The sequence below is a fragment of the Amblyomma americanum genome, chromosome 9, assembly GCF_052857255.1.
Source record: "Amblyomma americanum isolate KBUSLIRL-KWMA chromosome 9, ASM5285725v1, whole genome shotgun sequence".
In the NCBI taxonomy this organism is placed as follows: domain Eukaryota; kingdom Metazoa; phylum Arthropoda; class Arachnida; order Ixodida; family Ixodidae; genus Amblyomma; species Amblyomma americanum.
The window spans coordinates 121785726-121795588 of NC_135505.1; the positions used below are offsets into that span (position 1 = coordinate 121785726).

Consider the following 9863-nt stretch of genomic DNA (forward strand, 5'->3'; position numbering starts at 1 on the left):
AGTAGCAGAACACCATGGCCGCTCAACTAGCACTGCGGTAACCAAAAACTTGGAAGAAGAAGGGAGACAGAGAGAACTGTAAAGAGAGTAAATAAAAAGCCTTCATTTGAGGTTAATCTAAGACCTATAGATATTTCTGGAAAAAAAGAGCCATTGCCAGGTGTACGAAATCTATTTGTGAATTACGGTATGGTTGATGTGCGCATTACAGGTCCGCAAAAACGTTCCTGCAAAGCTGGGTCCCTGCAAACTGAAACTCAGCCAGCTCCTTGCTTATACTGACCGCCCTACTGTTGATACAGAATCTCTGAATAGTACATATGTACATGACCTGCTGCTATAGCTCCGGCCTTAACCACGTTTACCCTGGATAGGATACTAGACTGCTGATTGAAACAACCATGTCTACCTCCCATTCAGATTATCTGTGGATTACTCTCAGTCCCTTCATCTTCTTAGGCACTAGGCGTACGTCACTCCCATTAATATATGTTTCTGTTCGGGTTTCAACTTTTTACAGGTCGTTAATTATGCCAATTACGGCCTTTCCCATGTATTTCTTAGCAGACGCTACCAAACAACGGCGAAACCTATGGATCTCGACGCCATCTTTCGGCGGAAGTCCTCCGACTTTTCGACAGTTGTGAGTATATTTAGTACGACGGGTTCATGATTATGACGAAGTTTTATTGCGAAAGGGCAAATTTTGGCAACTTTTGCCAAAGAGCGCCATGGAACAGAGTATTTTTTTTTTACACAAGCTGGAGTGAAAGACCCATTTTTTATGTATTTCACACTAGGGAAGCCGAGCACCACGCCAGGAGAAATATCACGCCAATTGTATCATCGGTGGGTACCCGGCGGCACTGGGGATCGAACTCCGCACCTGCAACATGTGAGACGGTTGCTCAGACCACCTCTTCAGTGTATGTAGGACGATTTAAAAGGGGTAGCAATTCGCACACTTCCAAAATCTAAATAAATCAGCATGACTGAGTTTGAAATCTGTAGGCTTTGGATGTTTTTCGGCATGCACATTTGAATAGCTTTGTCTCCTTCTACACCGACACGCGTTCGCAATGCCTAGCGTAGACACGAAAAAAATTGACGCTGTAAAGAACGGTTTGGCAAAGTTTAAATTGTTATCCTATTTACTAGCGAACTCCTTTTCAGATCACCAAAACGGTTTGAAAGGCTTCGCCCGGTTTCCTCAATTTTGAAACGCTTGGCCCAGAAACTAACCGGAAGCCCCATAAAAGCAACCTTCCGGTCGTCGATCGTATCCGTCTGGGCTCCTATCGATCAATGTCGCAGGCGAACACGGGGCGAACAAAAACTTCCAGCACTGTGCGCCGCTCATCTTAAATGGTCTTGCTGCCAGATAAAAGCCAGCTTTGCCATTACACACATTGTATTGACAGTCCATTTCCAACTCGGTGAATCTGCTTTGGCCGACGGATTTGCCATTGCAGTTAAGTGGAAGCGCACGTGATGCGACGGAAGGAAGCATGCAGGTTTAGCGTGTCGTGAATCTCTTCTCTCATGATCGGCTGCATAAGTTTCGAGTGCGCATATTCATAGCGAATTTCACAAAAATTCTGGAAGAACTCTACCTAGTCTTGAAAGATGTTAAGCTATTCAGATCTTAAGCTATTGAAGACATTAAGTGAGAAATTTCTATTCATATTATTTGCTCCAAATCAAGCACAGTCTACCCTTTTCTTGAATGAATTCCGTTTTATACATTCGGCTCACATGTACACTATATGGTGCGCCACAAAGCCACATGCCTTGTCAGAGTTTGAAAGCGACTCGCATTGAGCAGTTTGCAATCGCCTGTGAATGTACGCGCTAAGTTTAGTTTTATGAATCAGCGTAGAGTAGAGTCAAGACTGAAGTTCTGGTACATACTTTATCACGGACACTTCAACATAAAAGAAACATACCTTCAGGAACCATTCTACCACTCCTCAAGGACTAACAATACGAAAGCACTTCGTCAACCCATAAGCCACATTAATGTTCACAAATATTCATTGTTCCCTTCAGCTATTCATTACTGGAATAAACTACCATCCACTGTTGTGAACTGCACCACAGTCGAATCTTTCTTACAACTTGTTAATCACTTTGATCCAACATTCTCACCGTAATGCTTCTGTAATGATGAAATTGTATTGTGTATTTATTTGTGCATATACCTGTCTCTCTTGTTCGATCCGCCATTGTAATTTTTTTTGTGTCTTGTATCCACTCCTGCATGGACCCGAGAAGGGCCTGCAGTATTCCCAAATAAATAAATAAATGACATACACATATGCTTATTAGGTTGCAGTGACGTCACACTCGCCCGCATATTGCAGAACAGATGTGTTCTGCTTATCGCCAACTGCTGGGACTTACGCCACGGAAGCTATCAGTGGGGTTCCATCCTGGCACTTGTGACTTGATGTTCGAGACACCTGTGCGCTTATTTATGATAGGTCAATATATGCGGGCTTATTGCGATCTTTAGGCTGCGAGAATGCTTTTGTTGCTGTTGCTCTTCTCAGCTCTGCGAACTTAACATTCTTCGTAAAAGCTGATGTACAAGTCCGGGCGAGTCAGTCAGGAACGTTCATTTTCTTGAAGACTGTATGTAAAGCAGAGACTTTGGCAGCGCGGTTTGAATAATTTCGTCTCCACAGCCAAATATGACAGCACGCTATTCACTGTAGCTAAAACATTCCGTACTTGAACTGCTTATAGGTGACACTTCAGGATTCAAGAAAAAGCTCGTACTTATGTAAAGGAAATTGAAATATAAATGGAGCATTAAAGAAGGAACTAAAGTCAATGCTGTATGCGAAGAAAAATATGAACAAAAAATTAGCCAGCAAAACTTCTGGAGAGAAAGGGGGTTGAAAATAAAACAATGCCACAAAGTGGCGGCCATCAATTGAATCCCATACTTCAACTAGATTTGCATCTAATTTATTTGCCTCTTATCCTTGTCATCGTATGCAGCTGGCTTCACCTTCCTACTACGGCATACGGCACGCATTCACTGACTCAGCTTGAGAAAAGCGTTCACAAAGATACGCTTACGTCAGACACTGTGCATTCTTTTTAAATTTCCGCGTCCGTATTAGTGCTTCCGATATAGAAAAAGCATCTCCCTTTGTACGTAGATTTACGCAAAAAGCATGGCCCCACGGACTCCTTGGTGAACTACTGTACTAGTGTTCTGAGCAAGAGATTGCTTGCTTGCTTGCTGTTGTTGTCAGGAAGAAAGAAAAGGAAACTGCACAGGCCTGCCCACTGGCTCAAGCTGACCCACAATCGCTACCACGTGCAGATAGTAGGAGAGTTGAAAGATAGGATAAAAAGATAGGATATAAAGGACGCGTGCTATAATTTCCCAGGCCGATCCCGGAGGCAGTGCAATACCGGGCCAACCTGTGGCGGAGGTGAAGCAAGCTTCAAGCACTCCACCATATTTCCGAAAATAAGTTTAATACGTTGGGTACAAATGGAATTCGTATTAGATATTAAATATATCTGCACACAGCGCATATATCAGCTGTTGCACAAAAGAACTATAAATAGGACCACTTATTCTTCGGTTTGAATGGTTCCTCAATGAGAGTTCAATTTGGTTCTGCCAACTAGAAAATAATTCTTTGGGTTCAATGTTGACCTTTTACATTCGAACTAGAAACATGTACTATTCCCACAGGTCGAGAAAGATTGCCAGGGCAGTTCATTTTTTTTTCATTTAATTCCCTGAATAAACTGCGCCCCATGGTGCCCAGACAAAGTTCAAAAGTATGCCGTATGCCAGGAAAGCGTGCTCTATCGCGCATTTTAATGAATAGATTCTTTTCGCAAAATACTCCCTCCTAGGTATAGTGCTTGATTAAGGAGGCCCTTACAAAGCTATTTTTAGACAGTCTATAGAGTGTCCATAGACCTTTGTCTGTAAAGTGTATAGAATTTCTAAACAAATATTCTATAGACCAGCCAGTAGGCAGTACAATTCATATGACAGTCTATACACAATCTATAGGTTTATGGTCATGCACTTTTAGTAGACTTTTTTCTATAGACAGTCTCCAAACTTTAACTGACAAAAGGCAACATCTATAGGAAGGCAATATAGTCTATAAGACGTAGTCCAGATTTCGACCAAAACTCGTCTGGCGAGGAAATATTATTCTCAGAAAACCTCACACTGGCCAAGAATAACAAGAACAATAGGTTAAAACAAATGACGGTACTAACAAGCCCGATTCGTTTCTCATTTTCGAATGTCAACAAGGGACCCGTAGGGGTCCTGAAACATAATTTGTTTTTACCCTATTTGTTCTTGCTTTTATTTATTCATTTATTTATTTATTTATTTATTTATTTATTTATTTATTTATTTATTTATTTATTTATTTATTTATTTATTTATACATACTGCTAATCTCATTTGGGATTGTTGCAGGAGGGCAATATAGGGTTCGTAATAACAGTTCTAAAAATACATCATTTTGGTGAAGATCGCAAAATAGACAACTAATAGTAAGGGTAAAGCAAAAGGCACTGGAATTAACTATGGAAATATAACCAAAAATACAACAACGCAGAATAACAATGCAACAAACTGTATCATAACCATATCGAAACAAAGCAAATTAATCTCGCAATAGGCGCCATGACAGAAGTTACATCACAATAGTTCCGAAAACAATACTGGTAGTCTGTGTATACCTGAACAAAGTTAACATTAAAAAGGAACACAGAATAGGAAGCAATATTAGCAACACAGAAAACACACACACAAAAATATTTGCTAATTAAGTACCGAGCTCTCAATAGCAGCGCTGAACTTTCCTAACGATGAGCTGCTAGTTACTGAAGGGTTTAAACTGTTCCATTCACGAGTGGCAAAAAAAAAAGAGTATTTGAAGCAGTCAGTATGGAAAGGGTACTCGTTAAGTGTATTAGAATGTTTGTGATGCGTCTATCTTGCTTTAGAAAAGGAAATATATTTAGTAACGTCAAGTTTTAATTGCTGGTGAATTAGTTTACACATAATCTTGTGTCGCGCGAGTTTACTACGTATTTGAAGTGTTTGTATCCCCTCACGTTTGATTATTTCTGTTGGTGAGTCAGTTGTTTGGTATTTGTTAAATATAAATCTTACAGCTTTTCTTTGAACTGCTTCGAGTTTGGAAATATTTTGATTAGTATGAGGGAACCAAACGAATTACCATATGCTAAGACAGATCTGACCAAAGTGTTGTACGCTGATAGTTTAGTTTTGGCAGGGGCTAGTCGCAGACGTCGTCTAATAAAAAAGAGTCGTTTTAGAGCTGTTGATGTAATCATGTCCACGTGGGCGTTGCACCAGAGGTCATCAGTTATTAGTAGACCGAGATATTTATGTTCCGTGACTGTAGTGAGTGGTATGTTATTTATGGTGTATGGAAAATATGATTTATGCTTCTTCCTTGTTATTGTCATGCAAGCTGATTTAGTAGCGTTAAGGGTCATCTGCCAGTCCGTGCACCATATTGTTATAGATTTAAGCGCATTGTTTAGGGTTTGACGGTCATCAACTGTGTTGATTTTCTTATAAATGATGCAATCGTCTGCAAAAAGTCGTATGTTGACATTAGCATTAGCGGATAAATCATTGATGAAGAATAAAAACAGGATGGGGGCCAAGACACTGCCCTGGGGAACACCGGATACAACTTGGACTATGTGGGAAGTTTGTTGGTTAATTTCTACAAACTGTGTACGATCTGATAAATAATTTCTAATCCAGTTAACTGCGAGTGTTAGGTTTTTAAGAGTCTATAAGATGTATATAGCAAACTTATAGAAATTTTTTAAAGGAATGTGCGGCGCTAGTTCGTTTTTACCGGCCAGGGCTGTGTGCTAGGTCTGAGTAGCTCTCTTTACGTCGGATGCATGGATGCAGATTGCGCGAGAAGGTATATACAACACCGGGTACTTCCAAATATTGCTTGTATTGAGATTTACTTGAGTAGCTTCTTTGCACTAAAACAAAAAAAAAACTGACATCCTCCTCGGCTGGTTTCTAGAGGAAAACATCTTGCTTGTAAATTTCCCTTTCGCACGTAGCACCTGAAGTTTACCGCTCATATTTCAGACGACCTGAAAGACGATAGGGAATGGGTTTGAAGAACCGGATCAAAAAGGGTCTAGAACACCTTGCACGGCGTCATCCGCTTCGAGCGTTTGCCCCGTCGCCGCCAAGTTCAACTCAAAAACACGATGCTGCCCGCCAAGACGTAAATTCAAATGCGGAGTCGATGATATGAAACATGCCCTCTGAATGCCGCATGACGCGCAAATGTTGGCGGGCTTGTGATTTGGACCACGTAAATAATATTTCGTGCTCTATTCATCATGAGGGCTTTGCTTTCCGAAGTTAACCTTTTTAATGCAAATTTCGAAATTGCTCTAGATGTTAATGCCAAGAGATTCGTTAGTTTGACGTCCTGTCAGTAAGTTTCGCCCACCAGATGGAACGAGAGGCAGCGAGGATTATGTCACGTCGTACTGGTGAAGTTTTCGGAAGTGACAGTGCATTGTAGAATGCTCTTTTTCCAGCTCTTACGTGCCAACAGATTAACATGGTATTTACAGTCTAAAATTGCGACAAAGAGGGTCCCAAATTACGATTAATCACTTTGGCGTTCTGACGTTACGACACATTTTTCTGTAGTATTGCGGTGTTTCCTGGTGTCGCGAAAGAACTGACTCTGTCCCTACGACAGAGAATGCAGAATACTACAGAATATCCGGTTGTTACTAAACGAATTTCTGTTGTCAGGTCCCAAAATACTACAGAAAAATCTGTTGTGAACACAAAAAAATTTCAGTTGTGTTTTCTATGGGCCTTCTACACCGAGGAGAGTGCTTTTGCTAAATGCGTAAATTGTTATTTCTTTTAGGTAGTATGAAACCTGTGATGAATTAGGCTACATAATGCGAAAGTAAAATAACCGATCGTCACATAAGGGTAAGAAAGTGGGTTAAAACAGAAGGAAGTCAACTGCAGAAGGAGGCGGCAGTGTGTCAAGTGAGCGGATGATAAGAAGCTTTCGGGGTTAAGCTGGACGCAGATGGCACATAAAAGTTTCAATTACCAGGTTCATAACAGCGATACGGCACAGGACTTCTCCTTACATTGCACATTACAGGTATATGATGATGTCGAAGGTAACCGTGAAAAGTGAAAAGACGAGTACAACTGCATGTTTTAAAAGGCAGCTCGTTATGCTCTAACTACTCTTTAGAATGCGTATATGTACGGCAAAGTGGTGTTTTTAAAGGTGCACTGAATCTGCAGGGCTGGTTTTCTGCGACATATAAAAAACAAGAACAATATTACTGAAACATAAAAAAATACCCGAATTTTTAAGTCATGCTTCCTAATGCTGTTACATCTACTAAGAAGGCTCCTGTATTGCACACTACTCAACGACAAATATAGGCACGCTGTGTGTTTTTCACTGATGGGTATGCTGCCGCATCCCTCACAATATACATGGTGTCCTTGTCTTCACTCTTCTACTTCTTTCCATCATGGAATGGGATTTTTGTGATTTTCGTTGCGGTATTGGTTTTGCGTCGTTGTTTTATTCTCATTGCAATGCTTCTTATAAGCGCTGATAGTAAACCAAATAGCTTACACGGCCACTTTCAAAACGAGAGTAGGAAGTTCCCCGGTAGAATGTTTTTCACCGTGCACGCTAAGACCCCTTAGAATTCAAAATAATGCTACCGCGGCGGCTTCATGTGAGCGGCGTCGAACTTACGATTAAAGTACGTGCTACCCGCCGCGACGACTCACATTGACTACCCGACACTCTGTACCCGAAGGCACCCGTACCTGGAACAACTCATCTTGCAAAATATTCTCCTGACCAGGCACCTCGCCCGCGATGCTAACGGGCCAAAATATTTCGCCAGAAAACATAAGAGCACATTGGAAGATGAAAGAAATTTCTCGAGGCCAGACCGGAGCAAGTCAAAAAGCTCTCACAACGCGGATTTCGATCAAGGCAGAGAATTTCTCGGCAAACGGACAGGGGAAAGAACATTTCAGTAGTTTTATTGTGCCAGTTCTTTTCGCGCTTCCTTTTTCCTTGACAGCATGCTTGGAATATTTAGGCCAAAAACCTCCACTTTCTTTGTTTTGTTTTTTGTTTTTTATTCCCATATATCAGCTTAGGATGAAATAATACATCGCCTCGTACGCATTACTGTGGTCCACGCTGTTTCACAGAATCGCTAAACATGTCACCGATGGCGCTGCAGCAAGAGCTGCGCGGGTCACAGGGATCGCGAATTTCTACTGACCTCTTACCTCAGTCCCGCAGTAGGCCTATAGGCTGGACGAAGAGGCGCTCAATATCCCTTCTTCCTTTCATGTCCCTCTCCGTGTTGCTCTGGAGTTCATTGCACCGAACAAAAGAGTCATGCCGCGGACAGGTAGCCCCCGGAACCAACCTTCTCCCTATTGTCATCCTCATTCCCTGGCCCCGCCTTCTTCCCGCCATTTTTCCAACACAAAACCCCGAGTGCGGAGCAATGGGAGAGCCGGCTCACCAGCTGCGAGCTCACTGCCCAAAGGGCACTAGTGCAGCACGCAAGCGAAGCAGCTAGGCTCAGTGGAGCCCTGGAATAGGGGCCCAACCTTGCATGAAAGAGGTCAAGCGTCGACAGCGATGAAGACGAAGACCGAACCGCCAATCTCTTAAGAAACCTCAATAAAGATTCTTTCTCTCTCCATCTTTCCTCCCAAAACCTCACAAATCTTCCCCGGCGGCTTCCGCTCCATCTCGGCCACCCTCGTTTTTTTATGAGGTCTAGTCATGTTTCGTTATAAGGCATGGCCTTTGACGGTCTTACAGAACGCGCTATGATCTTGAGGAGCCTTGGTGAACTGTGCCGGCTGCTCGGACACTACACAAAGACATTTAGAAAACCTGAATGCGGTGGAAAAGTTTTTTTTTCTGTTCTGGAATAATACTTAGGCACAGAGGCGGAAGTAGCTTGCAGAGCTGATTGATTCGGCCATGCGGCTTCTGTTGATTTGTACAAAACTATGTTTTGATGTGTTCAATTCACATCTGCCTGGCGGTGCAAAAGCACCCGACGACATTCATGATGTTAGACTGAAGTCGCTTAGGTGCGTCCTTTTTGTGCGCCTCGTAGCATCGTGCTCTGAGCAAGGTTTTTTTTTACTCTACTCATGCTTGCCGCGCATGTTAGAAATTGTATATTTATTTATTCTTTTATCCAAACTATTATCGTATGGACGGATATTAGTAGGGTGGGAATACATTCATAAAATATACACAAAGGAAAGAGGGGGTAAATGACAAATACGGCAAGTTTCAGCAAAACATAGTCAAAAGAAAAAGCAACAGCATTCACACTAAAACTTAACTTGCCGAAAATTGAGACAGATATAAGGCAGAGTGAAAGTGACAAAAACTATACAAAGGCTACAAATGACGCTCAAATAATTACATGGACTGTTGAAAGATTTCTTTGTAACGCTGAGTGGTACCCGTGATGGTACTCGGCTGCTGATTCGAAAGATGCGAGTTCGATCCCTGGCGCGGCGGTCGCATTTCGATGGCGGCAAAATGCTCGAAGCCCGTGTATTGTATGATGTCAGTGCATGTTAATGAACCCCACGCGATCGAAATTTCCGGAGCATTCAAATACGGCGCCCCTCATAGCTTGAGTCGCTTTGGGACGTTAAACACCAGAAAAAGCTTCATTAACCATAAGTCGGTTTAAATCAGTTACCGTCCCTCGGAAAAATAAATGACGGAAGCTGCTAT

General features: G+C 42.1%; 1 pseudogene; it reads right to left on the bottom strand.

Annotated features, from left to right (window-relative positions):
- Positions 1 to 3402: 3402 nt before the first annotated feature.
- Positions 3403 to 3499, bottom strand: LOC144105793 (U2 spliceosomal RNA; annotated as a pseudogene).
- Positions 3500 to 9863: the final 6364 nt, after the last annotated feature.